Source organism: Epinephelus fuscoguttatus, linkage group LG7, assembly GCF_011397635.1.
Source record: "Epinephelus fuscoguttatus linkage group LG7, E.fuscoguttatus.final_Chr_v1".
Taxonomy (NCBI): domain Eukaryota; kingdom Metazoa; phylum Chordata; class Actinopteri; order Perciformes; family Serranidae; genus Epinephelus; species Epinephelus fuscoguttatus.
The window spans coordinates 38,563,403-38,574,186 of NC_064758.1; positions in this window are offsets into that span (position 1 = coordinate 38,563,403).

The following is a 10,784-nucleotide window of genomic DNA, read 5'->3' on the forward strand; positions in this document are numbered from 1 at the left end:
TTTCACATTTTTTCAGCTGCATTCCAGTTGAGCTTCCAAAAACTGTGCTGACAGCAGGAAGTTCAGGACGGGAGCAACACACGGCTGCTTCCAGATTCACTGTGAATACCGTACGCTGAAATAGACAGTTGCATTTATAGAAACAGATTATATTGTCTTAGTAAACGCAGTCGATTTAGCTCTCTGTCTGGACTGAGTGTCATCACTTGTTGCTAACTGATCTCTATAATCTCCTGTATCTGTGGTTGTAGTGTTCAGACGGGGGATGTATTAGTAGCTAATAGAGCTCTCACCACAAAGCTCCCCAGACGCTTTTAGGAACATGAGCGGCTATGTGGAAAACTGCTGAAGGAACAAACCACATTAAATTTTCATCCGTCAAGACAAAATTTAATTCACAGTTTTAGGAGAGAGCATCTGCAGTCAGCTGTCAGAGTCCAGGTTGTTCAACTCGTTAACTGTCTTGCCGTTGAAAGAGACGAATGTCAGTTAAAGTGTTTGTGGTGAAAGTTAGAGCCCTGCAACCACCAAAACTTTCATCGGCCCTTAAAAAATGTCATAAAAGGTTATTAAAAGTCTGATTTTAACTCCCAATTAAGTTTTGACTCTCTGTAGAGGCTCGAACTTCCTGATTAATACCATTATGTTTTTGTGAGATGGTTGATTTTACAATTAATCTATCATTCTTCTTAGTCAATACAATCTAGCAAATAGTGAAAAATGGTCTGTCACAATTTCAAATGTCTTGTTTTGTCCAAGTAACAGTCCAAAACCAGAGAATATTCAGTTTGCAGTCAGGGTAAATCAGCAATTTTAGGCACTTAAACCTTAGAAAAATTGGCATATTTTAGAAATTCATAAACCACTGAAAGGATTTAGCAATTTTCATTTCAGCATTATTTAAGACAATAAAACTTATCCAACCAGGAATGGACACCATTGATTGATATCAAAATTATAATATGATATACTATGTTGTATAAATACCAATATATCATATATATTCAAACATTAAATAACTTTATGAAATCCATCTCTTGCATTGCTTTGTAATGTTAAAACAGGGATACTCAACTTGCGGCCCAAGGGGCCAAATCTGGCCTGTGGTAAGGTGCAGGGTGGCCCGCCAACCATTTTCTAATTCACAGTGAAAATAAATTGATGCACATTGAGATTATTTTTGTACTTTGAATGTAAATAAGGTGCCAGAGTGCATTTAAACCCCTTAGAAACAGAGCTTGTTTATAAAAAAAATCCAAAGTGTGGGATCATTTTGAGAAGGTGAAGGACGAACCCAAGGTGATATGTAAACTCATCTTCACTGGTCGACTACAAACATGACGTATCATCTGAAACATGGAAGTATCTACATGCCCATTAGCCCACAGCGTCATTAACAGGCGGCTCGCTCAGTGTGTGACGTGCACTTGGAGATAAAATATAGGCCTATATTAATGAAGGTTCATTAGTACGGTTTTGTATTTCTCTGTAATGTAGCACAGTGTTAACAATGTTACTGATACTATTCTTTCTCACACCTTCAACTCAAACCATTGTGTTGCCCCGCCCAAAATATATCATTCAGTAATTACATTAATATCATAAACATGCGGGCGACTAGTCGACTAATGGCCCTAAATGACGACTATTGATTGACTTGGAAAAGTAGACGGGGGCAGCCCTAGTTTTTTTTACAAACTTGACATGTTTGTGAGTCACTGAATTCCATTCAGAATGAGCCCGCGCCCCACCAGTTGGGAACCACTGCTCTAGGGCACAGAGGAATACGATATTCCAGGCTTCGGATACACATGCAACACTTTGATTTTGGTCCTTTCATGAGATTTGTTGAAGAAAGTATAGAAGATCACCAGAGTTATCCTTAGAAATATAGCATCAGATTAAACTTTCAAGTCAACCTGTATAAAATGTTTTTAAATCTCTTTTGATCACTGGGTACAAATTGTTTGATGTGGTCGATTTAAACAGCAGAAAGGCGTTAGGCTCCTCAGCCCTCCAGCCACACAGTTACTAATCCCCCACTGATTCCCTGATAAGCCTCAGTCTTGGTCCTACCACTTTGAGTGACACCCAGGATGTACCACCACTCAAATCCCTCATAGATGAACAGAATAATAATAATCTTACAGCTCAAGATGCCCTGAAAAGATGATTGTTATAAAGGCAACAGGGGAAGTCAACAGTAGCTGTGTGAGGAGGGAGATGTTGCTCTCAGACACTTTGAGCCTTTCATATGACCGTCTTCAGTGTTGAAATCTATCCAGTGGCCTGACTACAGAATGAAAGGCGATATTGTGCAGAAGACGTCTGTTCCACAGCTGACCTGTAGTTAAAGCTTTGAAATATTAGTGGAAAGGCTGACACAGGAAAGAAAACCCTCACAGATCCAACTCCGACCTAGCAGGAGAGAAACTTTGTGCCATTTTACGGGTTTATAATTGTGGAGTTCGAGCATGTGCAAGCAGAAAGAATTCTGCTTTAACATTCAGCTAATAACTCCGACTTCACATGGGTCGTGTACCCTTAAATCAATCTGTCTGAGCAGAAGCTAAAATTAGATAATCCAGATGTTTTGCCATTTGTCTGCCGCACAAAATCTCCGCACCAGGCGGGTTATAAATGGAAACAATGTTATTTTCATTATTTTAGACATAAAAAATACCAGTGGGTGACTTCTGTGAGAAGGAGACAGCAGTGTTTGTCACAGTTGCATATTTTGTGCTTGAAAGAGCCTTTTATCATCAAGTGGTATCTTTTAACTCGTGTTGAGAGGTTTATTCGCTTTATTCCAAATCATGTGGATGTCTTTGTCACAGTGGTGGAGGAAGTATTCAGATCCTCTACTTAAGTGAAATATTAATACCACACTATAAAAATAGTCCCTTACAAGTAAAACTCCTGCAGTGAAAGTTTCCTGGGAAGGTTCGGCATTTAACTTTCAGAAAATATTTGTTCTATACATCAAACAGTGCCCCAGGTATGAATTTTTCTGTAAGTCAACATCACAGTGTTTCCCTTGTCAAAAAGCCCATGGGATTTTTCCATTGGATTATTGACGAAAATAGATTCAATGGCAAACAAAAGTTTATGATATCTACATGTTTTGTTCAGCAAGATAATCTTCACAAATGAACATCATTTATGATTGCTAAAGTCTAAATGCATTTGCCAGTGAAAAGCTAACACCAGGCTATAAGTGAACTACACTATGTTTGCATTACCCAACGTCCCCACCATGACAAGACTATAAAAGCCAGGTTTGGCGTGGCTCAGAAAGATGACGTTAGGTATTCTCATTTAGCCACTTGTTAGCAACTGCCTGTTTTAAGACACATGCAAGCTTCAAAGTTCATGAGTGGGATATTTACTGACATATTCTATGTTGTAGAACAAAATATGAAAGTCTTTTAAGCTTGTGGTAACCACAGACCTTATTTCAGGCGTTGAACCAAAAACCAATTCAGAAAACCCATAGACCTTGAGACGAGGGAATTTGGAGTGGTAACATGCTAACTAATTTCTGAATTTGAGGACTCATTCCTGTGTTTGTGGCAAACACAGGACTGACCGTGATTTACTGGCATTGTGTTGAGAATGCTGGAAAATAAATTACAACCATATTTAGAATAACGTTAATATTGGTAATGTTTCTATAGTCTAATTATGAAGTTACCAGTGGCAGATCGTACAGGGAAGCTTTACAGCGAACCGGCTAACCCTAGTTGAGGTTACAGTTAGCTCATTGGCCGCCACTACCTTGCATAGCCCTTGGCTAGTAGAAAGCAATCATTAGTTATACACCTTTGATTTGTACCTTTACATCATTTTTTGTTTATTCAATCAACATGGTGAACATCACAAACATTCAAGTCAGTATCATGGATCGCGATAGCTGCTGAAGTAATTTGGCAAGCTAGCCAATTAATACCAATGACACAAGCAAGCTAAGGTTAGCGAGTTAGCTGTATTTGCCCCTTTAGCTACTGGAGTCTGGATGAATAAGCTGACAATATTCGCTCAAGAGAGTGTTTTGCTAACTTATGTTAGCTAGCTGGCTAGCAATTTCTCTGCCTTAGCAATCAAGCTAATGTTAGCATCAGATTATTATTACTCATGCATCAATGTAAAAGCAGGATTTTACTGTTGTAGTTGGTTGAGGTGGAGCTCATTTTAAACCACCAACTAATGATTATGTTCATTCTGGATTAGTCTGCTGATTATTCTATTCATTGATTAATTGATTGGTTTGTAAAAATAAGAAGTTCTCAGAGCTCAAAGTGGCTCCTTCACAATGTTTGTTTTGTCCAACCAACAGTCCAATCCTCAGAATTATTACAATTAAATAAAAAGAAAAGCAGCTAATGTTAACAGCTGGAACCATGAAAAGTTTTTGCATGAAAAGTAACTTAAAAGATTATCATTGCTGCACTTGAACATGATTGTATAGTCTAATTTATAACAAAGCATCATACTTTATAAACTCTTTGTTGTAAATGCAAAAATGTGAGGTTTTTTTTTTAAGTAACTAAAGCTGTAAGATAAATATAATGATGTCAAATGTACAATATTCCCTCTTTGAAACGTGGGTAGAGAAGTACCTCAAATTTGTAAAGATTTGCAGCACTTTATGCCCTCCTTTTCATTATTGTTTTAGTTGATCTGTTAATGCTGGCTGATTTTGAATTTGAACAGGCTGGAGTTAGAAAAGAGCGGGAAACGCCACTTCAGCTGTTGCTGTTGGTCAGCAGCAGCCCGTCTCTCTCTGTGACATGTTATTCTGAAGCAAACAGGGGGAGACATGCTCAGTTCTTTCTGTTTTGGCAGGCTAACCCACTCCTTCTCTGAGCTGCCTGGAGTGTGATCAGATGGGGCCGCTGAGGGCAGCTGCTCACTCCCCAGGGGTTGGGTCACTTTCACAACAGGGTCACTGTGGGGTCAGGAGTCAGGGTTTGGCAGCCAGTATCTACTGTACGAGTGCATGAGGTGTGAAAAAGCTTCTGGTGCACTGACGTTTGGCCCAAAAGAAGGTGTAGTGGTTAGTGAACGATTACGTCCTCTGAAGTTTTTTAGTCTCAGTTGTGTTAAGTTCAGACTGAAATATCTAAACAGCTATCGGGGGGATTGCCATGAAATTTCGTACTAACATTCATGGTCCCCAGAGGAGTTGACCTTTGTGGCTTTTGAGTGAAATGTCTCAACAACTGTGGAATGCAACTTTGTATGGATCATAATGTTCACATTAGGAAGGAATTGTTTTTTATTAAAACAACACTTTGGTTTACGATCAAATTCCTGCAAAACTGGTCACATTCCCATCAGCCTCAGCTGTTTTTAGTCCTAACTGGCAAATGCTAACATTCTAAACTAGGATGGTAATCACATATATTATCCCTGCTTAGCATTAGTATGCTAGCATTTTCATAAGGCATTTTCGGACTGGAGTAACTATTTCATAGTTATTAGAAAATCCTTTTTTATTAGGGATTTTACACTGCATATGGCTAACCTAGCGTCTTTTTACACCCACATTGTTAACTCATGGTTAACCCTAGCCCAGGGCTATGTGATTTGCACTGCAGTTCTCCATCTTTTGGAGTACGTAACTAATGTTAACATTATAGATTGACATGTAAATACTTTTTAACAGCTCCGTGTTTAGTAGATTATAAGGGGACAACTCCGTAAACTCAGGGTTAGCCCATTTTGGAATGTGGCAGGATTGTGCAAGTGTGAACGCTTTTTTTAGCCCCAAGCTAATGGCTCCGTCAGTCACAGGCTAAAGGAGCGGTGTGAAAAGGGCTATTGTGTTGTGTTGTGGACATTACAAAAAAGTAAGAAAACAGTGACGTAACCTTTTACTGAGTTTATATGAGACAGGGAAAATACAACAAGTGATTTTGGTTTGTCAAAGCAAAATATAAGAATCCTTGATAGCCAGCCAATGTCACGTCACATTGGTAATATGAGTATAAACAGAATAAAAGCTGTTGAAGGTTCAGGGTTCAACGTTATTTTTTATTTTTTATTTTTTTGCGCGACTGGGCAAATGAGTTGCTAGATTTTACCAGCCTGACATGGCCTTTAACTTGAGGCTACCCTGAGGTATGTAGTTCTCATGGTAATCTCCCAGTGAGCTCACCAGAACTCTTTGGTCCAAAAACACTTATTGTTAGCATGTTAGCATTTAGCTCAAAGCACCTCTGTGTCTAATATCAGGCTCACATAGCAGCTAGCATGGCTGTAGATTTTATTTTGTGTCATTAAATCAAAGAAATAGTTCAACATTTTTGTGAACTGGCTTTATTACCACAAATTAGATGAAAAAATTAAACTGCATTCTTTCTGTACAGTTAATATGAAGCTACAACCAGCTGCTGGCTGTAGCCTTATACTGAAATGACAGGTTTGAGAGGGTTGGCAATCCACTCATCGTCTCAGCAAGAGAGCAAATTAAGCAAAGTATTTCCCAAAATATTAAACTTACTACTTATATTATATCACTTTTATTGCACATTTTGAAATGGAAAGTTTAAACAAAGGTCTGAATCTGGCTGATTTTCATCCTTGGACTTTTTCCTTGACGTATCATCAACGAACAGCTCTGGCAGGAGTTTTTTGCAGGCGTAAGCTTGGCTGCAGAAGTCTTGTTTTATTTTAATTTTTCAGCTGAAGAATGTCTTTCTGTTCTCGCTTTCCTCATGTGTGAAGATTCATCTGCCCAGATTATTACGGGAATGTTATCCCCAGCTCAGGGGACTGCCTTCCTGCCTTCCTGCTTTAACTGTCAGGGAAACCGTTGGTCGTTGGACAGCGCCAGAACTAATGTCTCTCGCCAAGGGAGGGTCTGAAAATATGCACACATGTTGTTCAAGGTCCAACAGGACACCAAGAGCCTGATACAAGAGGAGGTCTTGTAACAGCAGAAAGAATTTTTGATTATGTATTAATGTTTTTTCTTTTTGTTCTTTAATGGGCAACAAAAAAATGTGACCTACAGTTTGAAAAGTGATGTGTTGATCGTCCAGAATGATCTCGTTATTTTTATGCAGGCAGTCTTTTCTTAAAGGGGCATTCCACCAACTTTAGACATTAAGATCAGTTATCTCATCATGAGGATTAATATTTAGCTTCTGAAAACAGGTGTATAAAGTTTTTGGGGCTTTGCAGAAAGCTTTCCAAAGTCTTTCTAAGGTCTGAAATGTCTAACATTGATTCAGTACTTCAAAACATCAATATTCGATACCATAATCGATACCAAGATTTACACTGAGGGCATACAATTTAAATATTTTATTAAAAGATAAATATAACAAGGCTATAATTTGGCCGCAACTTTTCTTGGTTAGTAGCAGAGATCAGCAGACTGACTGTGGTATACATTAACAGTTAGGGCCCTGACACACGAAGCCGACAGTCGGTTGTGATCAACCCTTGTTGGCTTTTTTTTTTTTTTTAGCATGTTGAATAGGCATTGGGGACAGTGGAGCCTGTCAGTAATTGAAATTGCTATGATTGGCTGTTCAGATCAGCGCACCAGAGGAGAAATCGAAGTGAGGAAAGTAAACAAATAGCTAAAGTCAAGAGGGAGCAAGACCAAAACAAACTTGTTAGGTAAAGTTGTAGGTAAGATTATTTTTATTCATCAGCAACATTTGGAAATGGTTTGTGTTATTGTTTGCTAGTGCACGTTAAATATCATTTGTTCTTTCAACATTGGATTTTGTTGCTAATGTGCTAACTGGCTAACTAGCATGATGACGGTCTTCCTCATCCCTTTTTTGAGTGAACACAGCCTACCACCGTCTGTTGGTATGGAGAGTTATTTCCTCTCACCCGGGCGCAGAACTTACGTGCTGCATGGCTAATGGCTGTAGTCTTTGTGTTTTGTTCAAGTACAACTTTTTGGCCAAGACATGTGCAACATAAGGCGACGCAATAGTTAGCTTTAATCGTCGCTAGTTCTTTTATGTCGGTTCAGTTTCTCTTGGCCTTAACAGAGCGAAAAAGTGCAGCTGTTACTGGTGTATAGATACTGAGGAATGTGATTATTGAAAAGTTTTCAAAAATTTAAAATCCATTTGTATCATCAATAAGTCGATATTTTGACAACACTGGGTAGCTTGTGTTATTGAGACGTGGACAATGTGAGTCTAATGAAAAATGCTATTGATTTTCATCATGGGAAATGTAGGATCCAGTGTTAGGAAGTAAAAGTCAGAATTTCTCGGCCTCAGCTGCGTCAGTTTTGACCATCTGTCTGCAACATAAATAGCTTAAGTCCTGGCAGTTGTGTCATTTTTGGGGAAAAGGTGGCTTTATAATTTGAAATCAAACACTTAAAACTTTTAGAAAGATAATAATAATAAATACGGCTTCAACTTATGTTTATTGTCAGTATTGATTAATTCATCGATTCATTTCCTGATTAATTGTTTGGTCTATAAAATGTCAAAACATTGGGAAAAATGCTCATCACAATTTCAAAAAGCCCAAAGTGACATCTTTGATTTGCTTCTTTTGTCCAACCAACGGTCCAACACCCAAAGACTCTTCATTTATTGTCATAAATGACAAAGAAAAGCAACAAATTCTTCCATGTAAGAAACTGGAACCAGAAAATGTTTGACATTTTTGCTTGAAAAATGAACAAAATGTTTTATTGATTATTAAAATACTTGGTGATTAATGTTCTTTCAATTGAATACTGATTCACAGTGATCATACTTTGACAACACATAGCTTCTATGCTCTGTGACAAAATGTGATGCGAAATGAGACCACAACATTCAACAAGAGTTCACAGCCCCTTTGATTTCATAATAAAAATGTCACTTTAACCAGAGTTTATGTTTGTTTGCCAATATATCAGACCAATATTGGCTCTTTATTAAACACAGGATATTGTCAAGTCGTGTGGTCGTCTTCTGATATGATTGAGTGTCTTTTCTGGACCACAGCTATATAAACTAAAGTCAGTAAAACCAGCAGTTAAATGTATTTTCTCCTTTTTTTATTGTTGAATTTTTAATTACTCTTGGTTTTCCTGGGCAGTTAAAGAGTGTAATGAAGATCTAAATGCTATTTTAAAGTAGAAAATGATGGAGGAGACGCTGAGTATTTGTAATTCCTGGCATATATACATAAAGATATTTTAACACTGGCATTAATCAGTCCTTTTGGTGTTAGTGTTGGCCTTCAGAAAAACATCAGTTAATCCTTCATTTTAAATACTTGAAATATGTTCTGCTTCTGTTTGTGGCTGCGTTGGATAACACAAACACCAAATGTGTTTTTTTAGTGTTTTTGGGTTTCTTTCTGAGGAGACGCGTCAACCATTCGGGCTGCTCTTTCCGTCAGGATTTATGTGCTGCGGTCTGCGGCGCACAGAGAAGCACCACACATTAGCATGTAGGAGAGAGAGTTGGCAGGGGTGTGGCAGGGTCCGAGGAAGAGGAGTAGGAGGAGGAAGCAGACAGGCAAAAGTTCAGCCGCAGCAGGCAGACTGGTCATCTAAGGTGGAGCGCTCAACCCGCCGCCAGACGAGATATCTCCTTCAGTTAGAAAAAACATCAGGGTTGTTGATTTTGGAGAGGTCGTGTGCAGTCAGGAGAGAGGAGTATGTCAGCCAGACTCAAGTTCCCCCTTTTCCTCCTCTTTCAGTCGCCTCTTATGTTTTTCCCTCCTGCTCTTTCCAGTCCAGACATCTCTCTCGATGAGCGATGTTCTGATGGCGGCCTGTTACGGTAAAGCCAGGCTAGGCTCCACATGCAGATCAGATCCCAGTTCAGGCTCCTCACAGAGTCAGAGTGCTTTCAGTTTGGTGGACCGACACCTTGTTGACTTCAGTCTCTCTGTGAGAAATGTGGTCCAACAGAAACGGGGGAGTTCTTTGCTGACTTTAGGCATGGGTACACTTGGCTCACTCGGTATAACAGCTGCAGTGCCACGTCCATTTTCTCCCTCTGAGAGGATGAGGAAAGGATGATAGATGACCAACCTGCATCGATTTATCTAAACTCTGTAATGAAGGAGGCCTTTATCTGGCTTCATTAAGCCTAACTCTCATGATACCAGATGACCTGCTGGTTCAGTTAACTCTGGGTTTTTCTATGCAGCTCTGCAGAGTTGTTTATTACATGCAACATCAGCAAAACCATTAGTAAAGTAATGTATATGGCATTAAATGAAGCTGTAATCGTGAAAGAAATTCAGTTTTATTGCAGCAGCAAGACATGATTTAAGCAAAGTGAATTATAAACAACCACACAACTTAAACTGAATAAGAAAATACAGAAATATTGGGAATAAGAGCCTGTGTCTACACAGTGTTTTTCTTAAGCAGAAAAGCTGTGGCAGGGTGCTCGGGAGCGCTTCATCCCAGTGCTTCATAACAGCACTTTTTTAATGCCGTGGTGCATGTGGGTTTTGTTTTTATGACAGCAATATCTTGACGCTAAGGTGGTTAACATAACGCTACGTTAACAGAGGCTAGAATACACAGTCAACTTCAAACTTACAAAGCAAACAGTGATAAAAGCCCAACACTCAGCAGCAACATCCAGCGTCAGCCGGCCAATCTGCTCCCAAAACATGAGCTTTTCTGTCTTTGCTGTTACAGTAGTTAAAGAAGTGGCAGTGACGTCACCGGTGCCTTGCTCAAGAGTTCAGAGATTTCCAACTAGAAGTGCTGGGAGTGGCTGCATAAAAAAGGCAGAGCACTCTGAAAAAAAGACACTGGGCGCAGCACTTTATGCTAGTTTCAC